The 12232-nt window shown below is 46.7% G+C and overlaps 1 protein-coding gene across 1 annotated transcript in view; it reads left to right on the top strand.

Annotated features, from left to right (window-relative positions):
- The first annotated feature begins 385 nt into the window (after window positions 1-385).
- HMG20B (high mobility group 20B) overlaps window positions 386-12232 on the top strand; it is a 740474-nt gene continuing 728627 nt past the window's right edge. Inside the window, exon 1 of the mRNA XM_069767875.1 lies at window positions 386-502. The gene's annotated coding sequence lies outside the window, so the exon portion shown is untranslated. The remainder of the gene's footprint in view (window positions 503-12232) is intronic.

Raw genomic sequence — 12232 nt, 5'->3', positions numbered from 1 at the left:
CTCCTCACCACACAGCTTTCCACAATGGAGGAGGGAGGAGCAGGTCTTGGCGTCTCTGGTCTCCTCACCACACAGCTGTCCACAATGTTGAAGCTGAAGGGGAGGAGTTTACTGGAGCGGCTCCATTCTCCACATACCGAATTCTCACCACGTCCCTCCCTCAGGTTTATTTTCGGCATTACTTGTCCCTTTAGGAAGAAAGCCCTTCCACTAGGATGAATCTGATTAATGATTGGTGGTTCAAAACCACAGCACAACCTAACCCACTGTCACTTTGAATGACAGACACATTTGCCAATCACAAGCTTGCCTTTTCCGACACAGCGCTGTAGCTGCCAGCTTTATCCTATCAACATGCACCTTTCACCTCTGGCTCATAATATAAGGGGGCACCATTCAACCTATTAGATATCAGGGACAATGCAACGGGGCGCTCGCCTCAACCAATAGTAGCAGAGAGACGGACGCTATTCAAGCACGGCTGAGAGATAAACGCCAGAAGGTTAGTTTCTTAGTGGGTTTCTCGGTGATTCCGCCAGCGAATGCATTGCATGTTGTGAGGCGGGGCACGGGAGACATGGGAGCATCGGTGCTGCTCGGAGGAGCGCTTCTGTCTCCCGGTATTGTCTTGGCTGGGGTACTCCCTCCACTCCCTCCCCCAGCTTGGCTATGGCTCTGGATGAGCAGCTGCTGGCGCATGGTCTGTGCTAGCCCCTCAGGAGATTGCCATAGCACAGGACCAATGCCGACTCCCTGAGTACTGGCGGAACTCAAAGCTTTGCAGGTGTCCACTTCTTCCTTCTCTCTGTAATTCATGGGGTGTAGAATGGCTTCCATGTGGGAATGCGTCCTGTGAGTGCTGAGGAATGCTTTGGTGGCAGTGCCATGGCACACTCCATTGGGCTTTCCATTTTTAAGGTTTTATAACAGGATACTTCAGCGTGTAATCTACTCCGACAGTTGGATTTTCTCCTTCTGTAACAGGAAATGGATGTATTAACCCCTTTACCCCCAAGGGTGGTTTCCACGTTAATGACCGAGCCAATTTTTACAATTCTGACCACTGTCCCTTTATGAGGTTATAACTCTGGAACGCTTCAACGGATCCCGGTGATTCTGACATTTTCTCGTGACATATTGTACTTCATGATAGTGGTAAAAACTCTTTGATATTACCTGTGTTTTATTTGTGAGAAAAAAACGGAAATTTCGCAATTTTCCAACTTTGAATTTTTATGCAATTAACCCCTTCATGACCCAGCCTATTTTGACCTTAAAGACCTTGCCGTTTTTTGCAATTCTGACCAGTGTCCCTTTATGAGGTAATAACTCAGGAACGCTTCAATGGATCCTAGCGGTTCTGAGATTGTTTTTTCGTGACATATTGGGCTTCATGTTAGTGGTAAATTTAGGTCAATAAATTCTGCGTTTATTTATGATAAAAACGGAAATTTGGCGAATATTTCGCAATTTTGAATTTTTATTCTGTTAAACCAGAGAGTTATGTGACACAAAATAGTTAATAAATAAAATTTCCCACACGTCTACTTTACATCAGCACAATTTTGGAAACAAAATTTTTTTTTTTTGCTAGGAAGTTATAAGGGTTAAAATTTGACCAGCGATTTCTCATTTTTACAACGAAATTTACAAAACCATTTTTTTTTTTTTAGGGACCACCTCACATTTGAAGTCAGTGTGAGGGGTCTTTATGGCTGAAAATACCCAAAAGTGACACCATTCTAAAAACTGCACCCCTCAATGTACTCAAAACCACATTCATGAAGTTTATTAACCCTTCAGGTAATTCACAGCAGCAGAAGCAACATGGAAGGAAAAAATGAACATTTAACTTTTTAGTCACAAAAATGATCTTTTAGCAACAATTTTTTTTATTTTAAAAGGAGAAACTGAACCATGAACGTTGTTGTCCAATTTGTCCTGAGTACACTGATACCTCATATGTGGGGGTAAACCACTGTTTGGGCGCAGGGCTTGGAAGGGAAGGAGCGCCATTTGACTTTTTGAATGAAAAATTGGTTCCACTCTTTAGCGGACACCATGTCACGTTTGGAGAGCCCCCGTGTGCCTAAAAATTGGAGCTCCCCCACAAGTGACCCCATTTTGGAAACTAGACCCCCCAAGGAACTTATCTAGATGCATATTGAGCACTTTAAACCCCCAGGTGCTTCACAGAAGTTTATAACGCAGAGCTATGAAAATAAAAAAATAATTTTTCTTTCCTCAAAAATGATTTTTTTAGCCTGGAATTTCCTATTTTGCCAATGGTAATAGGAGAAATTGGACCCCAAATGTTCTTGTCCAGTTTGTCCTGAGTACGCTGATACCCCATATGTGGGGGTAAACCACTGTTTGGGCACATGCCGGGGCTCGGAAGTGAAGTAGTGACGTTTTGAAATGCAGACTTTGATGGAATGCTCTGTGGGCGTGACGTTGCGTTTGCAGAGCCCCTGATGTGGCTAAACAGTAGAAACCCCCCACAAGTGACCGCATTTTGGAAACTAGACCCCGAAAGGGACTTATCTAGATGTGTGGTGAGGACTTTGAACCCCCAAGTGCTTCACAGACGTTTACAACACAGAGCCGTGAAAATAAAAAATACGTCTTCTTTCCTCAAAAATGATGTTTTAGCAAGCAATTTTTTATTTTCTCAAGGGTAACAGGAGAAATTGGACCCCAGTAATTGTTGCGCAGTTTGTCCTGAGTATGCTGGTACCCCATATGTGGGGGTAAACCACTGTTTGGGCACACGTCGGGGCTCGGAAGTGAGGGAGCACCATTTGACTTTTTGAATACAAGATTGGCTGGAATCAATGGTGGCGCCATGTTGCGTTTGGAGACCCCCTGATGTGCCTAAACAGTGGAAACCCCTCAATTCTAACACACACACCCCTAACCCTTATCCCAACTGTAGCCGTAACCCTAATCACACCCCTAACCCTAATCCCAACTGTAGCCGTAACCCTAATCACAACCCTAATTCCAACCCTAACCCTAAAGCTATATGCCCACGTTGCGGATTCGTGTGAGATTTTTCAGCATCATTTTTGAAAAATCCGCGGGTAAAAGGCACTGCGTTTTACCTGCGGATTTACCGTGGATTTCCAGTGTTTTTTGTGCGGATTTCACCTGCGGATTCCAATTGAGGAACAGGTGTAAAACGCTGCGGAATCCGCACAAAGAATTGACATGCTGCGGAAAATACAACGCAGCGTTTCCGCGCGGTATTTTCCGCACCATGGGCACAGCGGATTTGGTTTTCCATAGGTTTACATGGTACTGTAATGCTGATGGAAAACTGCTACGAATCCGCACCGTGTGCACATAGCCTAATTCTAAAGGTATGTGCACACGCTGCGGATCCGCAGCAGTTTCCCATGAGTTTACAGTTCAATGTAAACCTATGGGAAACAAAAATCGCTGTACACATGCTGCAGAAAAACTGCACGGAAATGCAGCGGTTTACATTCCGCAGCATGTCACTTCTTTGTGCGGATTCCGCAGCAGTTTTACAACTGCTCCAATAGAAAATCGCAGTTGTAAAACCGCAGTGAAATGCGCATAAAAAACACGGTAAATCCGCAGCAGTTTAGCACTGCAGATTTATCAAATCCGCAGCGGAAAAATCCGCAGAGGACCAGAATACGTGTGCACATACCGAAACCCTAACCCTACCCCTTACCCCTAACCCTATTCTAACATTAGTGGGAAAAAAAAAAAATTCTTTATTTTTTTTATTGTCCCTACCTATGAGGGTGACAAAGGGGGGTGTCATTTATTATTATTTTTTTTTTTATTTTGATCACTGTAATAGATTATATCTCAGTGATCAAAATGCACTTTGAACGAATCTGCCGGCCGGCAGGTTCGGCGGGCGCACTGCGCATGCGCCCGCCATTTTGGAAGATGGCGGCACCCAGGGAGAAGACGGACGGACCCGGCAGGATCGGTAAGTATGATGGGGGGGGGGGGGGGGGGGGGTGGAACGGAGCACGGGGGGGTGGGGTGGATCGGAGTGCAGGGGGGGGTGATTGGAGCACGGGGGGGTGATTGGAGCACGGGGGTGAGCGGACAAGAGCACGGGGGGGAGCGGAGCACAGGACGGAGGGGAGCCGGAGCAGTGTACCGGACAGATCGGAGGGCTGGGGGGGGCGATCGGTGGGGGCACATTAGTGTTTCCAGCCATGGCCGATGATATTGCAGCATCGGCCATGGCTGGATTGTAATATTTCACCAGTTATAATAGGTGAAATATTACAAATCGCTCTGATTGGCAGTTTCACTTTCAACAGCCAATCAGAGCGATCGTAGCCACGGGGGGGGGGGGGGGGTGAAGCCACCCCCCCCTGGGCTAAACTACCACTCCCCCTGTCCCTGCAGATCGGGTGAAATGGGAGTTAACCCTTTCACCCGATCTGCAGGGAGGCGATCTTTCCATGACGCCACATAGGCGTCATGGGTCGGATTAGCACCGACTTTCATGAAGCCTACGTGGCGTCAAAGGTCGGGAAGGGGTTAAATCAGAGATATGTCATACAAAATACTTAATCAGTAACATTTCCCACATGTCTACTTTACATCAGCACCATTTTGGAACCAAAATTTTTTTTTTTTTGTTAGGGAGTTATAAGGGTTAAAAGTTGACCAGCAATTTCTCATTTTTACAACACCGTTTTATTTTAGGGACCACATCTCGTTTGAAGTCATTTTGAGGGGTCTATATGATAGAAAATACCCAAGTGTGACACCATTCTAAAAACTGCACCCCTCATGGTGCTCAAAACCATATTCAAGAAGTTTATTAACCCTTCTGGTGCTTCACAGGAATTTTTGGAATGTTTAATTAAAAATGAACATTTAACTTTTTTTCACAAAAAATTTATTCAGCTCCAATTTGTTTTATTTTACCAAGGGTAATAGGAGAAAATGGACCCCAAAGTTGTTGTACAATTTGTCCTGAGTACACCGATACCCCATATGTGGGGGTAAACCACTGTTTGGGCGCATGGCCGAGCTCGGAAGCAAAGGAGCGCAGTTTAACTTTTCAATGCAAAATTGACTGGAATAGAGATGGGACACCATGTTGCGTTTGGAGAGCCCCTGATGTGCCTAAACATTGAAACCCCCCCCCCCCCCACAAGTGACACCATTTTGGAAAGTAGACCCCCTAAGGAACTTATCTAGATGTGTTTTGAGCGCTTTGACCCACTAAGGGCTTCACAGAAGTTTATAATGCAGAGCCGTAAAAATAAAACAAATATTTTTTTTCCCACAAAAATAATTTTTTAGCCCTTAGTTTTGTATTTTCCCAAGGGTAACAGGAGAAAAGTTGTTTTCCTATTTGTCCTGAGTACGCTGATACCCCATATGTTGGGGTAAACCCCTGTTTGGGCACACGGGAGAGCTCGGAAGGGAAGGAGCACTGTTTTACTTTTTCAACGCAGAATTGGCTGGAATTGAGATCGGACGCCATGTCGTGTTTGGAGAGCCCCTGATGTGCCTAAACAGTGGAAACCCCCCAATTATAACTGAAACCCTAATCCAAACACAACCCTAACCCTAATTCCAACAGTAACCATAACCACACCTCTAACCCTGACACACCCCAACCCTAATCCCAACCCTATTCCCAACTGTAAATGTAATCTAAACCCTAACCGTAACTTTAGCCCTAACCCTAATGGGAAAATGGAAATAAATACATTTTTTAATTTTTCCCTAACTAAGGGGGTGATGAAGGGGGGGTTTGATTTACTTTTATAGCGAGTTTTTTAGCGGATTTTTGACTGGCAGCCGTCACACACTGAAAGACGCTTTTTATTGCAAAAAATATTTTTTGCGTTACCACATTTTGAGAGCTATAATTTTTCCATATTTTGGTCCAGAGTCATGTGAGGTCTTGTTTTTTGCGGGACGAGTTGACGTTTTTATTGGTAACACTTTCGGGCAGGTGACACTTTTTGATCGCTTTGTATTCCGATTTTTGTGAATGACCAAAAACCAGCTATTCATGATTTTCTTTTGGGGGAGGCGTTTATACCGTTCCGCGTTTGTTAAAATTGATAAAGCAGTTTTATTCTTCAGGTCAGTATGATTACAGCGACAACTCATTTATATCATTTTTTTTTTTTTATGTTTTGGCGCTTTTATACAATAAAAACTATTTTACAGAAAAAATAATTATTTTTGCATCGTTTTATTCTCAGGACTATAACTTTTTTATTTTTTTGCTGATGATGCTGTATGGCGGCTCGTTTTTTGCGGGACAAGATGACGCTTTCAGCGGTACCATGGCTATTTATGTCTTTTTGGTCGCGTGTTATTCCACTTTTTGTTTGGCGGTATGATAATAAAGCGTTGTTTTTTGCCTTTTTTTTTTTTTTTTTTTTCTTATGGTGTTTACTGAAGGGGTTAACTAGTGGGCCAGTTTTATAGGTTGGGTCGTTACGGACGCGGCGATACTAAATATGTGTACTTTTATTGATTTTTTTTTTTTTTTTTTTTTTTTTTTTTTTAGATGAAGAAATGTATTTATGGGAATAATATATTTTTTTGGTCATTATTTAGGTATATATATATATATATATATATATATATATATATATATATATATATATATATATATAATTTTTTTTTTTTTTTTCTTTTTACACATTTGGAAATTTTTTTATTTTGGCCCAGGGGTGGACATCACAGATCGGTGATCTGACAGTTTGCACAGCACTCTGTCAGATCACCGATCTGACATGCAGCACTGCAGGCTTCACAGTGCCTGCTCTGAGCAGGCTCTGTGAAGCCACCTCCCTTCCTGCAGGACCCGGATCCGCGGCCATCTTGGATCCGGGGCTGGAGCAGGGAGGGAGGTAAGACCCTCGCAGCAACGCGATCACATCGCATTGCTTCGGGGGGCTCAGGGAAGCCCGCAAGGAGCCCCCTCCCTCCGCAGGGAGCCCCCTCCCTGCGGGAAGCTTCACTATACCGCCGGCACATTGCTATCATCTTTGATCGCGATGTGCCAGGGGCAGTCCGTGACCACTCCTGGCACATAGTGCCAGATATCTGCTGCAATAGGCAGCTGACACTCGGCAGCGCTCCCCCCCGTGAGCGTTGCCGATCGCATATGACGTACTATCCCGTCGGTGGTCATAGGGGCCCACCCCACCTCGACAGGATAGTATGTCTAATGTCAGAAAGGGGTTAAAGGGAACCTGTCACCCTCCCCCCACCCCCACAGGCGTTTTTAACTAAAAGAGCCACCTGGTGTAGCACTGATGCTGCATTCTGTCAAGGTAGCTCTTGGAGTTCGGCTTCCTGCCAACGCTTCAATAATCACTTTTATAATTTGTCCCTGATACCTTGAAATAGACCTGGGGGCATGTCTTTTCCCCCGACAGAAACGCCTCCCAGCCATCACTCATGGCCTCTGCGCACCGCATCCTCTTCCTTCCTTAGCGTCTCCGGCGCCTGCACTGTAAGTTCGAAGGGCAGTGCAACTGCGCATGCCCCAAAAAAAAGAAAAAAAAACAAAAACGGGGATGCTAATGAAGGAAGAGGATGCGGTGCGCAGAGGCCATGAGTGACAGCTGGGAGGCGTTTCTGTCAGAGGAAAAGACATGCCCCCAGGTCTATTTCAATGTATCAGGGACAAATTATAAAAGTGATTATTGAAGCCTTGGCAGGGACCAGAACTCACAGCCACCTTGACAGAATGCAGCATTAGTGCTACACCAGGGGCTGGGGGTATGGTCTCACAAGGGGTCTGAGGATCTCATCTCGGTACCCAATGGCAGTCAAGCTACCTCTGACGAGCACATTGAGGGCTGTGCGGCCCTCTAAAAGAAATGCCACCCCACACCATTACTGACCCACTGCCAAACCGGTCATGCTGAAGGATGTTAGAGGCAGCAGATCGCTCTCCACAGCGTCTCCAGACTCGCATGTCTGTCACATGTGCTCAGTGTGAACCTGCTTTTATCTGTGAAGGGCACCAGTGGTGAATTTGCCAATCTTAGTGTTCTGTGGCAAATGCCAAGCGTCCTGCACGGTGTTGGGCTGTGAGAACAACCCCCATCTGTGGAGGTCGGGCACTCAGACCATCCTCAGAGTCAGTTTCTAACCGTTTGTGCAGACACATGCACATTTGTGGCCTGCTGGAGGTTATTTTACAGGGCTCTGGCAGTGCTCCTCCTGTTCCTCCTTGCACAAAGGCCGAGGTAGCGGTCTCGGTCTTGCTGCTGGGTTGTTGCCCTCCTACGGCCCCCTCCACGTCTCCTGATGTACTGGCCTGTTTCCTGGTAGCGCCAGAAAGCAGTGGTCCTGAGATGTGGTCTCCACCTGCAGAACCACTCCTTTATTTAGTTTCTTCATTGCCAATAATTTCCATCTGTTGTCTATTCCATTTGCACAACAGCATGTGAAATTGATTGTCAAACAGTGTTACTTCCTAAGTGGACAGTTTGATTCACTTGGAGTTATATTCTGTTGCTTAAGGCTATGTTCACACATTGCGGTTTTTACCGCGGAACCGCGGTGATTTTGCAGCTGCGGGTCCGCAGCAGTTTCCATAGCGTTTACAGTAACATGGAAACCGCAAACCGCTGTGCACATGCTGCGGGAACGCAGCGGTTTACAACCCGCAGCATGTCACTTCTTTGTGCAGAATCGCAATAAAAAATAATGATATACTCGCCTCTGAAGTCTCAGCGCTGCACGCGGCCGTCCAGTCCCAGGTTTGCTATGCGACCAGGACCTGCGGTGACGTCGCAGTCACATGACCGTGACGTCACGAAGGTCCTGGTCGCACAGCATCTTTGGAACCGGACCGCCGCCTGCAGCGCCGAGGAGATCTGGACATCAGACGGTGAGTATATCATTATTTTTAACATTACTATTGATGCTGCACATGCAGCATCAATAGTAGGGGTAAAATCCCCCAGCGGAACCCGCAGGACAAACTGCGATAAATCTGCAGGGATAACCGCAGCGGGTTTGCCCTGCAGATTTATCCAATCCGCTGCGGGAGAACCCACAGGGACAGGACGCTATGTGTGAACATAGCCTCAGTGTTCCCTTTATTTTTTTTTTTGTGAGCAGCGTAGGTTGTGGGGTCTCGGTCTTATTTAGAATAGGTCAGTCCCCGATATTCTTAAGGGATGTGTCCTAGTCAGTACCCCCAACCCCCCCAAGATATTTATGCCCATCACATATAGTCCTGCGTCATTAACAGAGGGGGTTTTTTATCGTCAAGTTTAAGGTTTGATGGTTGTCAGACTTACAAATAAGACAGGACCCTACTGTAGTGTTAGGTTATATATATGCTCGTTATAACAGCCTTTCTAATAAGGAGGCTTCTACCAGTGCTTTCTGTCTCTTCTCAGGCTATGGAAGGTTTGTAGGCCCTGTGTTCCACCTCACCGTACTCCTGGACTCGCAATCGGACTTATACAGTAGCTAGTGTTGGCAGTGGTGAAACATATAAACTTTTGGGTGAGTTTGTGTCCCCACACTACCACTGCACCCTAGGGCAAGAGTCCATGTTACATAGGTCAAATTTATAACTTACTACAAGGTCTGAGGTACTAAACTTGAAAGTGGTAACTGTCTCCCCATTTTCTCTAGTAACCACCACGACCGCACACCTGGAGGATGTTACCCCTTTCCTAATAGGGACAGGAAATGACAAGAGGTTAAATAACCCCTCCCTCATCCTCCCCCCCCCCCCCCCCCCTCAGTGTTTTTTCCTGTCCCTACTAGGGATGAAGAGGTCATCCCAGGTGTACTGTGCCGGCAGCGGTCACCAGGGGGAAAGAGATTACGCCGGGCAGCTGGGGAGCAGACTTGCCTCTTCCCCGAGCGCTGCTCCCGTCTGCTCCGGACTCGGGACATCTGCCACCAGTCCGCACCTTCAGGGCAGGGTCTGGGTGGCATTCTTCGGCTGGAGGCCTCTCTGAGCTCTCCAGCCCCTCTCCTCCTACTCCTCCTCCATCGCGCGCTGAGAGCTTCCGGTCTGAAGCCGGCGGCAGGAAGTGACGTCAGACGCCGGCTTCGGTATCCAGGAAGCTTCTTGCGTTCCACGCTGGAACGCATATCAGACGGCGTGGATGTCGGCGGCCTCCCTTCCCCCCCCCCCCCCTCCCCCACATCCGGACATTGGAGGAGGAGGTCCTCTCAGGAGGGCAGGTGCTGTGTCCGGTCGCCTATTTTAGAGCCCCGGACAAGAAGACGTCTCAGGTAAGACCACTGTGGTGAAAATCGTGGAGACGTCTGCCTCACGCTCTACTCTTGCAGATCCCAGCACCATCCCGGCCCCAGTAAGTAATCTGGCCCTGGGTGTCCACTCCCTGATGCGGGTTGCAATCTTATGATTCCCTCTCCCTTTTATTTCAGGGGGACAGGGAAGCCGCATCGGGAAGCAGATCCAAAGCGGCACGCAAATGCGCTATCTGTGCAAAAAACTGTCCTCTTCATACAAGAAGACATTGTGCAAAGAATGCACAGAAAAAATTGTTAGAGAAGAGCAGCCATCTCTAATGGAAGAGATTAAGGGCTTGATCCAGCACGAGATTAGAAGCTCTCTGGCCACACTCTCCCTGCCCACACCCTCCCCCAGTACTCCTCCGGAGGCTAAGAAAATAAAGCTTAATCCAGAGGATGAAAGGCATGAGGAATCTCAAGGGGAGATGTCGGATGAACCTCCGGAAGAAGGTGAAATATCCTTAGGCTCACAGGCGTCTAAGCAGGAGAGATACTACTTCTCCAGTGACGTAGAATAGCTCCTCGCAGCAGTGAGGAAGACTATGGAGATTGAAGAAGAGAAGACGGCTCAGTCAGTACAAGATGAGATGTTCGGGGGTCTTCGTTCTAAGAAGAAACAGGTATTTCCCATTCACAAAAATATCCGTGATTTTGTTCTAGAAGAATGGGAAACTCCGGAAAAGAGGTTGACCACCCCAGCAGAAATTAAGGATAGTTTTCCGGTAGATGACAAAACTGCTTCATGCTGGTCGGAGATTCCTAAAGTGGATATCCAGATCGCTAGGGTAGCCAAGAAAACCACGCTACCATTCGAAGATGCCTCCCAGTTGGAGGACCCTCTGGACCGTAAGATGGATGGGCTACTAAGAAAGTCATGGGAGACGTCAGCATCCTTACTTAATATCAATTTGGTATCTACCTGTGTGGATAGATCAATGCACCGCTGGCTGGGTCAATTAGAGGAACACCTGTCTTCAGGCACTCCCAGAGAGGAGATCCTGGCCTCTCTACCTATCTTCCAGAAAGCGACAGGATTTCTAGCGGATGCCTCAGCTGAGTCCGTGAGGGTGGCAGCAAGGTCATCAGGATTGTAAAATTCCGTAAAACGAGCACTCTGGCTGAAATCATGGTCTGGGGACATGACCTCGAAAATGAGGCTCTGTTCGATTCCTTTTAAAGGGGATTATATGTTTGGGCCGGCCCTGGATGATCTACTGGAGAAGGCTTCAGATAAAAAGAAGACATTGCCAGAACCTAGAAACCCTAGGAAAAGACCCTTTCGCTCTCAAGAGCATACTCCTCAATACAGTGGCAAGGGTAAGACAGGGCGCTGGAGTTACCCAAAAGGAGGGAGAGACAGAAATCTTTCTTTCCCAGCCCCAAAATCAGAGAAAACAATGACGCCACCAGGGTAGGGGGTCGTATCTCACACTTCCTCCCATACTGGCAAGCAATCTGCTCAGACCAATGGACTTTAACATCAGTCAGACGGAATAAAAATAGAGTTGATATCATATCCTCAAAAGATGTCAAGAACAACATCTTTAGCTACACCAAAGCTACAGTCCATATTGGTAGCGGGAGTACAAGATCTTTTAGACAACAAGGTGATCTCAGTCCCGGAGAACGAGAAGAACAGAGGACATTATTCAAATTTGTTTCTAATAAAGAAACCAAATGGGTCCCATCGAATAATAATCAACCTAAAACCTCTGAATCAATATGTGGCCTACAGAAGGTTCAAGATGGAATCAGTAAGGTCTACAGTACCCCTCATAGGACAAGATTTCATCATGGCGACGATAGATCTACAGGACGCGTATTACCACGTCCCAATCCATCCAACTTATCGAAAATTCCTAAGATTTGCAGTCGTCAGAGGAAAAGACATAAACCATTTTCAGTTCAATGTCCTCCTGTTTGGGCTATCCTCAGCCCCGAGGATCTTCACGAAGAT

This window comes from Ranitomeya imitator, chromosome 1, assembly GCF_032444005.1.
Source record: "Ranitomeya imitator isolate aRanImi1 chromosome 1, aRanImi1.pri, whole genome shotgun sequence".
In the NCBI taxonomy this organism is placed as follows: Eukaryota; Metazoa; Chordata; class Amphibia; order Anura; family Dendrobatidae; genus Ranitomeya; species Ranitomeya imitator.
The sequence above is the reverse complement of the archived record's forward strand: the minus strand, read 5'-3'. Positions and strand labels throughout refer to the sequence as shown.